At 38.2% G+C, this 13,048-nt stretch overlaps 1 long non-coding RNA gene across 1 annotated transcript; it reads right to left on the bottom strand.

Moving 5' to 3' along the window:
• Positions 1-912: 912 nt before the first annotated feature.
• Positions 913-10,432, bottom strand: LOC104910169 (uncharacterized). The gene is made up of 3 exons (XR_792870.4): positions 10,073-10,432; positions 9,656-9,736; positions 913-4,204 (listed from the first exon to the last, which is right to left on the bottom strand). It is a non-coding gene; the product is annotated as an uncharacterized LOC104910169 (long non-coding RNA).
• Positions 10,433-13,048: the final 2,616 nt, after the last annotated feature.

The raw sequence follows: 13,048 nt of genomic DNA on the forward strand, positions 1-13,048 counted from the left end.
ACAAAATGAAATTTCCAGGACTTTCTATTAAGGAAATAACACACATGCAGTAAGAAGGAATTCAATGGAACCATTCACATGAATAAAATTACGTTTGTGCTTCTCTCATCTTTGATGCAGTCCTTCGATTCGTGAAATTATCCCTATGTAATGGTTTACTTATAAACAAAGCCAAGACTCAGCACTTTGCTCTCACTCAGTTTTAAAACAGTGTATAATTTGCTGAATCTTCTGGTATGAATCTTTTATGTCAATGACCACTGAAAAATAGCTATACACAAATGCTGCAGTTATGCACAGTTGGGTTCTTCAACAAGAACCTCTGAGTATGGCTTACATCCATATTCTGCACAAGATGTAAGTCAAACTCTTGATTGATAAAATTGTTTGCAGCTTTCTATCGTGCTCAGATCAGCAGTGAACACCAGTCAATTAAGGGTAAAAAGTTACTCAAGACAGGAAAGAAGTTTGGTCTTGGTAACCAGACGCAGACTTGAGAATTAGGGCTTTCCAATTTACCTGCATCATGCTCTCAGTTCTTTTTACGTTTACCTCCCCATTACATGCACATAGTTTTAGTATAGTTATGAGCACCTTGCTTTACAGAAAAAATAAATAAAATCAAGGAGGAAAAAGGATAAACAAGACCTAAGTGATGTTATTATTATTCCCTATTGAAATTAAAATGGCACTAATTTCTTGTCTTGCAGGCTCTCACATGTTTCTCACAATTCCTCCAATGATCTAGTTCCAGCCCTAACCTGAAGAGCTGTTAGTGTGAAATTTCACAGAGCTTCCTAGGCTTATTTCCATATTATTTTTTTTCTGACAGCCTTGTGCGGGACAATTAAATAATTTGGGTAAGCAGTCACCCCAATCAAAATATTTTCCAGTTAATTAGCAGATCAGATATCAGTGAAAAAAGCATATAATTGTATTATCCACCATCAGTTTGATACAGTAAATATGCTAGTACATACACTTCTCATATAATGATACAGTCAGCAGGCTGTAAATCTGATGAATTTATACTTAAAATAATTAGAGAATAAAGGAGAAATGACTGGAATGACTGAAGATTTTTTAGAATACAAACCACATCACAAATATAAATGATTAAAAACTCTTAATTAAAGCTTTGATAAAGATGCCTAAATTTGAAGTAGGCTATTTACTTTGTCAGTAAACTGGACAGAAGCCAAGCAAAAATAAAATGAGCCAAAGAAATGCAAAATTGTCCACTGACTTCAGTGCTTATATAGCTTAGGTTACAGCTTCCTAATGGCCAGAGACTAGGTGCACAGAAGGGGATATATACCTAAAGCAGAAGTCAGATGGGATGTAATTATTCAAATCAAAAACTGAAACTAGTTCTCCCCCACAACACAGATCAATCTGCACAGCTGCCCATGCATCCTGAAGCTGACTCTTTGGCCTGCTACCTCCTTAGGCACTGAGTCTGCCTCCACACCGGTGAATTAAAATGTGTCAGGGACAAGGGTCAAGGAACACCCAAAATCCATACTGTTCACTCTAAGAGACTCCAAAACAAGGAGGCCACACGTAAGAAGAATCAGCTACTCCTTTCAGTTTCCAAATTTATGTCTGATCTGAGATGTTTTTGGATGGGTGGAGAGAGATGCTGTAGAGCATGAACCGAACCTATGCCAGGGATCATGCTAACTATTAATAATAATATTGCTGGAACAGTTGCACAACTAGGAAAATTCCCTGAGAGTGTTTAATTTGGTTATGTAAACACAGAGAAATTTGCTTCTGAGCTTGCACAGAATTAGCTGGCACAATGCACGCGTAAACCAGAACAAAGTCTAGAAACCAGTAATGACAGTAAGGAAACAGTTGCCCAAAATCAGCCTGTCCCCTAGGAGTTAAGATTTCTCCCCTGGATCCTCTCCAGTTTATCCGTAGTGACCTCTTTTATCTCCATGTCCTGCTGAATCCTTTTAGTCAAGGACATTAAAGAACATTCCTATCACAAAAGTTAGAGGTGGGAAGGAGGGATAGAAGAAGGGAAAGTTGCTTCCCCAAGTTGTTTTTAATTAGAAATTGTTGAATTATTTTGTCTTAAAGGCTATACTCATCAATAAGCAGTAAGTTTCTTTTATACAGACATGAACGTGTCAGCATCTGTACACACACACACACATATGTGTGTCTTTGTGTGAATCTATGTATGTATACATAGGGGTGTATGTCCTACTGGTTTGGTGAAAGTGCCTGCACACCTGCTTTTGCCTGCCCCTGCAGTTCCTGCCTTTCTTTAGACTCTTTGATCCACATTCCCTTTTTCTAAGCTAGGGATATGGTTTCCCCTATGAGATGGGAATACCTCAAAATTCGATCCCCCATTTTAGAGCAGTTATACTCTTTATTTATTTATTTATTTATTTCATTTGGCTCAGAACACTCATTATAAGAGAAGTTACTTATATACTCATTTTTTAAACTGCCCTGGGAGCAATATGTTACTTTGCAATCTTAAACCTCTCTCCCAAGAGGCAGTTCTGTTGCATGGATGCTATTTTTCAATCCAGGACAGGGTATCCATTGACTTGCAACAACTAACCTGCTTCCATGTACCGCTTGCTGGCAATATGCCATGAATTCCCTTTCTGACAGCTATGCCTCACTCTAATCCATCTTTCAAGTGAGCTAATGAAATGCAGTGCTACAGTCCAGACTTATTTAAAAAAAAAAAAAAAAAAAGGAAAGAAAAGAAAAGAAAACCACCCCAAGCCTTGACTACTGAACAACTGGGAGAAAAAGACTAATAGGACAGAGACGGTCTCCTGTCATATTTGTAAAACTTTCCCAGGAAGGAAATCCTGTCAACTTTCAAAAGTTCTTCATCTGTACAGACATTTCAGTTAGAGCTGTGTTTTTGTGTATAATAAATTGCTTCTAGTTGGCTGAAAATCATTTTTAGTTCTTATCTCTGTGATCAGTTACCTCTGCTGTTCTTTAATGGCCTTCACCTCATTATGCAACTAGTCATTAAAAGCTTAGTATCCAGTACAATAGTAGCTTATGTAAAGTGATCTATGAGAGCTTTATATAGGCTTACCAGCCGCAACCTTAATTTTACTCATTCGTCTTAATTTTTTGTAATCATTTTTTGTAAAGAGGGTATAATGTCAGGCATGCTTCCCTGCTACTGACAGATCCAATCTAGCAGATAATTACCATAAGGAAATTGATGCTTTAGTGTGCAGGGGAGAATTTAATTTACTCAGACATCCTACAGTACAATGCATTCCAAAAGATATGAGGATTTAAGTTTTTAAGAAATTAAATTTCACTATTTAACATGATTACTTATGTTGAACATCATTAACTAGCTTTTTTTTTTAACTGTTTGATATAATTACAAGAAAAGTTATTTGGTCTAAAATCCAAAATCGTCTTTAAATAAGGGTTAAGGACCCATGAAGTATAAAAAAAAGAGAGTCACGTTCTTTCTCTCCCCCTCTCAAACACCATCCTTCCAGCAGCAGCATTAAAAAATCTATAGAGATTAACTGAGCCAATACTTGAACTATAGAGCTTTTTCCTATGATGTTTTAATAGATCCTTTGTTATTGGCCTATTCCACTTCCACTCCATTGGTCAGGAAAGATTCTTTAGTTCTATTCACAAACACAAATTACTTAGAACATTTCAAAAATGTTAGAACCATGAAGGAGTTGCTGAGATCCCAATTAAGCAAGATGATTAACTTATGCTTAATTTGGAGCGCTTGATAACTTCCAGAGGAATCCATAGGGTTTAGCATTATATTAATTCAATTAACCTATATAAACCGATTTATTTTCCATATGAAAATTTTCCTTCTTGCACAGAATGCAACAAGGAAGGCCCAAAATGCTGAGTCATTTGAAAACCAAACTTTAGAAATGATGCTAGCCGTGGCCTTGACTGACACCCAGAAATGCAGTTTGGACAAGGGTCTTTGCCCTACTCCTGAACTCAACAAAGGCGATGGATACCTCATCACCAGCAGTTTGACAAGTGTTTCTAGATGCTCCACAGAGCAGAGTTTTCTCTTATTCTTTATTACTTAAATAAAAGTCATTCAAGAAATAAAGAATTCTTTCAGTAAAGTCGTTGATGCCTCAGATAATCAACTCTGAAATAGCTTCTGTATTTTCTTGAAAGATCTTTGCCGAACATGCACTTTTCATATCTGCAAAAGAGAAGGTAAGAAACTGTAAATAGGATAAGAGAATTATATGACTCAGTATTATTTCTAAAATAAAGGGTCATGCCATTTTTAGTTACACTGATAGATATACAAATGTTAAATGGAAAGAGTATAATGTCAGCAATGACATCAGCACTCACTCCGAAGAAGTTGTTTTTTAAAAGAACTGCACTTATAAGAATGCCTCAAAATACAGAAAAGAGTCTGGAAATAACGGCGGAAGCACAGAGGATGTGAAGCTGTGTTTTTACACCATCTGCACATTACTTGAGTCACCATCTCGCACAGGTCATGGCTTACCTTAGGAGAATGGCTAATGGAGATGGAGGAAAAAAGTAGAAGGGTCAGTGGCTGTAACAGGCACTGGCAGCTGTGATACTCTATTCAGGTTATTTCTTGACAAAGTAAGTACATTTACACTGGAAAGTATTTTCTCCTCAGTTTTGAGTCCCCCAGTAGAAGACATTGACCCACTAGAGAGAGTCCATGTAAGGGCTACAAAAATGATCTGAGGAATGGTGCACTTCTCCTATGAAGAAAGGCTGAACGAGTTGTGGATTTTCAATTTGGAGAAAAGAAGGCTCAACAGAGATCTCATTGCTACCTTTCAGTACCTAAAGAATGACAAAGACTTTTTTACAAGCACCATTAGTGACAGGACAATGGGCAACAGTTGTAAATTAAAAGAGAATAGATCAGGAAGAAATTCTTTATGATCAGGGTGATGAGGCACTGGAACAGGTTGCTCAGAGAAGCTGTGGATGCCTCATTCCCTGGAGGGGCTCAAGGCCAGGTTGGATGGGGCTTAGAGTAAACCAGTCTAGTGGAACATGTCCCTTCCCATTGCAAGGTGGTTGGAACCACATGATCCCTCCCAGCACAAACCTTTCAATGTTTCTGTGATTTTATCAGCAAAATTCTTCCACAGAATTTCTTAGGGGAAAAAAAAAAAAAGAAAAAGAAAAAAAGAAAAAAAGAAAAAAAAAAAATGCAATAGTTTAAAAGCATTTCTCTTTCTGAAGCTTACCAAATGTCCAGCAGCTTGCATAAAAATTCCCTGTTTTGAGAAGAGATCCTGCCTAATAGTTATCCGCCCAAACACTGAGTATGGCTTGTCCACAGTTCAGAAGGGAACCTTAACAGCTGAGGAGTTTAGTGAACAGGGATGACACTTTTATCGTCTGTGCAAGCACACCTAGGCTTCCATCTTACAAATGTTTGCAGACTTGAAAAAAAATCCCAGTTTTAAAACTTTCAAAATAAATAGGAGAAAAACTATGAAATTAAATGAACCCTCAATCAGTAGTCATAATTGTAACTCCTGAATCATGTTTCACCTTAGACAGTCTGGATAGGAATTTGCCTAGTCTATGACATCCCAGCTCTGTCTTTGCCAAGCACCACCTCCTCCTGATCCTATGATTCATATGATTCACTGTAGCACTTTGTAAACTTATGTATAAAGTGTCTGTAGGTGCATATTCATACATAATCACACATATTTTAACTATATATTTATACAGATGTATATATGAGATATTAAAAGTATATTTTGTACACTTCATAGATAAAAGAATATAAGATACACCCATTTCATTTGTTTTCCAAGGGCTGCTCAGAAGTATGTTACTGTTGAATCTAAATCAGTAGTCTCAGAACATAGGAAATATTCTGTTCTTTTAAGAGACCTCTTTTTATGATGATTTTTTTTCATCTACGCCATCCCAAAAGCTGTGAAAAAAAAAAAATTCTGAGGTTTTTTATTCTCTTTTTTTTCTTTTCTTTTCTTTTCTTTTTTTTCTTTTTTTTTTTTTTTTTGACACATAGAAGTTTGTTTTCTTTTCCCCTTATACTCAGAAGACAGTTTTACCGCACATTTCCAAAAAGTTGTAGCTTCAGATATAGGCCAGGTATGGAAATTTTTAACCTGAATGGTGAGAGTTTAAGAGTGGTTTAGGTGGGTGACTGACAGAGAAGAGTGGGTTAGGATGGAAATTATTATGCAACATTGGCAGAGACACGTAGGGGGTGCCACTGATGTAATAGACTGGGTTTATTAATGTGAATATTTAGCTCAGTGTGCCATACCCTTTTAGCAGCAAACAAAAACCCTAACTTCAACTGAAAGATCATGGGCCTCCTCTCCTCTCCTCTCCTCTCCTTCCTCTCCTCTCCTCTCCTCTCCTCTCCTCTCCTCTCCTCTCCCTCTCCTCTCCTCTCCTCTCCTCTCCTCTCCTCTCCTCTCCTCTCCTCTCCTCTCCACTCCTCTCCTCTTTTTACTTTCTTTTTGCTAAAAGGGTGAGCAGTTCAATGTCCCTTATTTCAGTAAGAGCAGGAAAAACCTTATCCACTGAATGGGCCATGGGTCCTGGACAGATCTAGGACAGGAAAAAATATTTCTTGTCTTACCACTCAAGGCGTTTGTGCAGTTGGAATTCAGAAGATGTCAGGGTATCACACATGAAGCAAGTAAACAACTGTTTTACTACAGTGCAGGCAGAGCACATCCAAAATGGGGGAAACATTAAATAAAAAATAAGAGATTAGCCGAAGGCTTCTGTTGGGCTTAACAAGCTCAGAGCAAAAGCTGTTGTCACACCTCTGAAGAAAGTGATGCCATGCTCATCTTTGCCCAGTGAAGGATGGACATACTTTAACTGAGTGATTGTACTCCAGGATGCCATCTTGATAGAGCTGCGTGGAGGAGACCTTATCTCTACACACTACCAGCAGCCAGGAGATACCCAGAGAAAGCTCCATTTGGGGTACAGAATGAGTTTAGGGACTCTCTTTGGGATGGTGTCTGGGCCCTGAGAGCACACTTAATGGCCCTGAGCAGCCTCATCTGGAGACTCCTACTTGCCTCAGTTTTGGACAATGGAAAGAGGGAAGGAAAGTTTACTTTTTGTGGCTTTCTCCCTTTTTTGACCTATGAATCACAGAAAGCAGATGTAATTTTTATTTACTTCAGTCATATGTTGCCTTTGAGACTTTGGAAAGAAGATAAAATTTGAGAGTCGCCTCAAGGGGACACCTCATTCCCTTGTGTCACCTTGTCACTAAGTCAGGTCGAGGGCACAGCCCAGGGAGAGGCGGCCCTGGTCAGGCCAGCACCCAGCTGGTTTGGTGCAGCTCTGAGGGCCCAGGGAGCTCTGTGCAGCTTCATCCCCAGCTGCACAGAGCAGGATGCACTCTGGGGGTGGCACATGAGGCACTGCGTGTCCAGCTCTGGTGCAAACAGAGGGTGAAGGGCTGCATCTACCTGTTAAACGCTGCAGACAGTACAGATCTTCGTGCTGTTGTAAGGTATGTATTCTATATTGGGGGCCTGCAAAAAGATTTCTTAAAACCTAATATTAAATTAGTTTTGAAAAAAGAAAAAAGACCCTGTAACAGATCTATCCTTAAGGCTTTCTCAAAGTTAAATAGATATTTTTTGTTCTGTTTTCTTGTCACTAAGTAAATCAATTTGTAGCTTTTGATTTAATAATTATGTTTCATTATAACTGAAGCTGTCCAGTATAACAAAGGATAGGGTGGGTTTTTTTTTTAGATTCCTCTCAGAAGTTCAGTTGTGACACCTTCTGCTGTTGGTATTTCAGCAGTGGTGGTGAGGGAAAGTACAGGAAAACGTGATCCTTTTTCAAAGCGATCACAGTCACAGGATCTAATTCTACAAACAATGTTGAATGTGCTAGTTACACCACATTAGCTTTTCTGAAAATTTTAATAGTATTACTCACTGGGAACCATTGCTGCTTTCTCCCATGACATTATCAGCACAGCCAGGCTGACAAGCCTTTGCATACCACACAGTTGCTCCAGAAAAAAAAAAAAAAAAAAAAAAGGGAGGGAGGGAATTTGGCTATGGCAAACATTTGACATGGCCTTCCTCCCTGATTTGTAATTAATTGTCTGCAAATTCCTTACTCCAGGAAGAAGCAGTAAGGGAAGATCAAGGTTTGAGGTAGGACAGGAAATGAGCATGCTAACACTGTGGGAGAGACTGTAACCAAAACTGAGGACCTTGACAGCTTTGAGAGAGAAGGAGATGCGGTTGGAAAATATGACTGGAGGAAGAAGTGGAGAAGAGGATAAAAGTGCTGGTGACAGCAGTGGAACAATAAAGGAAAGGGATGTAGATGTACATGTGAATTAAGGATCAGAGCATAAACGTCTCTTCCTCAAAGGAGCAGAGCTCGTGTCTGAGTGTATGAACAGGAAGGAAAAGATGGGTGTAGGGGGTATTAGGGGAAATTTTGATTCTACTAAGGTCACAAACAAAACTTGGTTTTACCAGTAGATGGTCTTAGATTTGCAGGAAGAAAAAAAAAAGATACATAGAAACTTTACTACTGTTGAATCCACTGGTAACCAATGAGTGCAGAACTGGGAAAATGCCAACTGACTGGAAATCACACACAAATTATCTAGAGAAAACTACTGAGAACTTGAAAATAAAATAAATTAAAAAAAAAAAAAAAAAACTCACTAAGCTGCCTAAAATTTCTTGGAGTTAGATGAAGAAAGAGGTCTGGGGGTTTGTTTTGTTTTCCACATGGTGTATTAGTCTCAGGAAGCAGACGAACATCATATATCTGGGAACTATAAGGGGAAAAGACTATGCTTCTGTCACAGTAGCCATCATTTTGTAACGCCTGTATGCCTTGTGTTTTGAACTCCAGCAGTCAAAGCAAAGACTATTTATGACTGAATAGCTAGGTATGCACCGTACGTAGGAGCTGGAAAAAGAATTGCTCAAATAAGCTATATGACTAATACTTTGATGTAATACAGAGTTCACTGTTGTGGCCTAAAGTCTTATCTCTTCCTCATACAAAGAGATGACTTTATAATCATGATGAAAAACACAATTCCTCAAGAGAGGTCTGTCCTTATTTAGCATTCATTTGTCCAATTAAATATTCTCATTTATTTGAGTCTGGACTTGATTTAATTGCAATGTGGTCAACCAGTAGAAAGGCTGGTGATGTTTTCATTGAGCTTGGAACAGACCCATTCACTGGCAGGCAGATCAGGTACCATAACCATGAATTTCACTGAAATCAGCACCAAAGGTATATTGTCATGCTATGATATCAACTGGTAAAGAAGACAGTTCAACTAGTTTCTCAATAAAGGCAAAGAATTCAGATAGTGAAATTTCTGGAATAGTTGTTCTGATACAAGCCATGCAAATAAGTGCAGTTGTTTGACAATGGGAAGTGAAAAAGGAATCAGATAGATGTTTGATAGCTAGATAGTAAGTAACAGATAGAGAACTGCTTGGGACAGTTCTTCCAAGGAAAACTCAGTTATTTTTTAAAGTTAATACATCTAAATAACTAAATAAGGGAAAAGATTAAAATACACTACAGTTCTCCTTGCTCTCTATTATCTTGCCACTTCCCTTCAGTATGAGTATTCACTCACATTTATATTCACTTTCTTCCTCTTCTGTAGGAAATTTGATGTACCCATGATCTTGATGACTTCTATTTTCAAAGAAATGTCCTGCAAATAAAGATGTTAAAGTGAATTGTCATAGTCTTCAGTTTGCAGATATCTTAAAGAACACAGAAAGGTTTCTTGTATGACTCAAGTAGATGTCTTAGAGCCTGACAAGAAAGAATCTAGTCAATAAATGTATATTGAGTAGCCATTGAGTCATTTTTCTTTAATCCAGAGTCCACTAAAAATGGGGCGTGTGATTAAGACAGATGTATATGCAAATGGACCAGGAAGGAACTGATTATTATCATTAAGGGACTTTAGCTGGAGAATTGGGTTCAGGTCCTCAATGCTCTGTCAGAGTCCTGTAAGCATTTAGTTAGCAAAAAGGTTGCTTACCTTCTGTAGAGAAGCTCTGCTTAAGTCCCTGATTCAGAACTAGTCAAAGTATTCTGGAATTCCAGATGGAAGCTGGCAAGAAGAATGTTTTCTCCTTGTAGCAAAATTGCATTATGGTCTCATAGCCTGAGATTGTATCTGCACTCTCCTTCTTGGTAATTTTTCCAAGCCCTTGGCAGATGCTGCTTTGTATGGAGTTCTGTGCAAGAGCACCTGATTTCTCTGCATGTATTGTGTAGAGATTTGGGGTGGACAAGTTAGAGCAGTAAACTCTGCTAGATGCAATATGAGCCTTTGTTCTGTAACTTTGTCCTTTCATCTGTGTGTCATGATTCTCCATCTGGTGACAGAAGTACTTCCTGGTATTGAATATTTTTTTCAGAGAAACTGATTACTTCCTGAGGTTTTATGAACTGAAACTAGACTACAGATGTTGGATAAATGTCCTACATGATGATTCATTCCAGTTGGGTACACAATGAAGAGTAGCATGCAACTTTAAAGATCAGTCATTTATATCCAGTAATTAATATCTCTAGTTTCAAGATTACTGACATAAGCGCATCTGTGTTCATTCTAGAGCAAAGAGAATCAAAGCAATATGAGAGAATAAAATATATATATTTAGTGATACTCATTTCTCTTAATTTGACTATGACAAAATTACACATTTATGCAAAGCACTAATATCCATGGCCACTCAGCTTCACTGCTGACCTAAACTGGCAAGGCTTCCCATGAAGCTGCTTTGAAAAGCACCTTGCCTTCCCGTATATCTACTTTTGCATCCTTCATCAAGCTGGTTTGCACTCTTCTGCACAAGAGCACCAAGAAAAGACTGAAATCTTTATATCAGAGAAGCCCTAAGCTGGAGTGGATCCAGTAAAGTAGCTCTGCTGTGCTGACTGCCCTGGGAAAGCAGAACCATGGGTGGAGAAGTGCTGTGTAAAGAAGATTCCTTCCAGCTAGGAAAATCAGTTGTGCCCACTGCAAGCTGAATGGGTGCTGTGCATTGCAATCTGGATGTGCTGTGTGTGATTGCAGCCCCAGTCCTTCCTTGATTGATTGAATTTTTCCTAGACCTAGGAATAATTTCTAAACACCGATTTCCTCAAACTACCTCTCTTTTTAAGATAACCAGATATAAGCTTGGAGTTGATAGTAAGTAATAATGTAGTTTTTTGTCTCTCTGTATTTTGAATAGAAGATAATTAATGATGAAGGAGTTAAAGGGCTCCTGAGACATTCTGAATGTTATCTAAATTTGAATAGTAAAAATCTTACAAAATCCTGCTACCTACTGAAATTCTCACTACTTCCTTCTTTCTGACAGCCCAATATATTTCTAGAAAAATCTTTCCCACGGTATTTTTCAGATGTATTTCCTAAACCAAGAAGAGTGTAGCACAGATTACTTGTCAAGAAGTGTGAGTAGAGGAAAGCACTTTGCACCCTCCTCCCCTCCCCCCTCCTTTTTTTTCCAGGGAAATCCTTGCCTTCGTTCAAGAGCAAATACAGGTAGTCATTTAGATTTTTAGGGTGCCATCTGCACTTTAGAAATTCCGGGAAGAGATGTGGTACACTGAAATGTTTATGTTAAACTTTCAAAACTTTAAAATATGAGTGGCAAGCGGTTCTGGAAGTGAAAATTTGAGGTGTTTCCATCTCCGCAAACCAATAAAACTGCATTTTACTCTGGGGAATATGCAGTCAAAATTGACTTTTTTCTTCTTGTAGATAAATGTTTATGATAAGCATAAATAGAAATGAACAAAGATACAGATTCACATCTTGGCATTGAGAGTACTTGATCTGAATCTAGCAGATTCAAATTTTGTGATCAAGCTTTTTTCCTTTGTTAGCCTCACATTTCATACATTTTCTCATTGCTCTGCTTATATGATAGAAGGATGCTATTGAAGAAGGAGCTCTGTTTCTGATACTGATCTACTTCTACAGGGCAGCTGTAGGTCACTCTGAAAGTAATGTCTCATATTTATTTCCATGGAAACTATAACTGAAACAAAGAGCACACTAACACTATTTGATACAGTGACTTCTCAGCAACGAAACACTGTTTTTCAGTGCAGTCACCACTATTAGCTATGCTAATATTATATTATATATTAGCTATTTTTGCCAGCAATGAGCAGTATCCTGCATGCCAGACTTGTAACAATCTGTACCAGCGGAAGTAACCCATTGTTGCCATTGCCTCTGCTGAAACACACCACCCCCTGCCTCACTGTGCTCACATTGGTCTCCATCGATGTTCAGCAAGTGTCAGTGAATGTCTGCGGGTGCCATTTTTTCTGCACTGAGGAGTTCAATGACACAATTTTGCTCCCTATGCACTTCTGAGTCAGACACCATTCTGTCAGAATGCCCCTCTGCTGTCACATGGCAACAAAGTTCCTATTTTTAGCTCTCTCATTCAACAAAACTGCCACATGTGGGAACCTCTAAAATAGAGGTTATTGTGCTGAGCATCATCAAATTCAAGAATACCTGTATAACAAATGGCTTTTAGGGAAGTGATGATCCTTATGGATGCAGTGGAGGAAATTAATATATTGTTTACTCATAAACAATGTCAAGTGTGGCTATCAATTAGATATTTATTCCTGCAAAAGATATCTACAAAATGTAGGTGTTCCCCTTATATCAGCTTATATCCTGCTAATAGCTAAAATAGCACCAGACCCATTTGTTAGTTTCTAGTGGTTAAACTGAAAATGTTGATCTCATAAAATGTACTACAAATACTATCTGAATTGTAACTTTGCTGTTCAGTGGTACACAGACTGTTTAGATGGTTGAGAATGCTGTTTCCCAGCACTAGGAGATGTCGCATTTGGCAATCATTTATTGCAGTTTCCTTCGAGGATATGAAGGAAAGGTTTTACCAAAGTAATCCTTAAGTAAAAACAGGCAACAAAATGATTAATACAAAGGCTCTGGATTACAGAACGAACA

This window comes from Meleagris gallopavo, chromosome 3, assembly GCF_905368555.1.
Source record: "Meleagris gallopavo chromosome 3, MGAL_WU_HG_1.1, whole genome shotgun sequence".
Classification (NCBI taxonomy): Eukaryota; Metazoa; Chordata; class Aves; order Galliformes; family Phasianidae; genus Meleagris; species Meleagris gallopavo.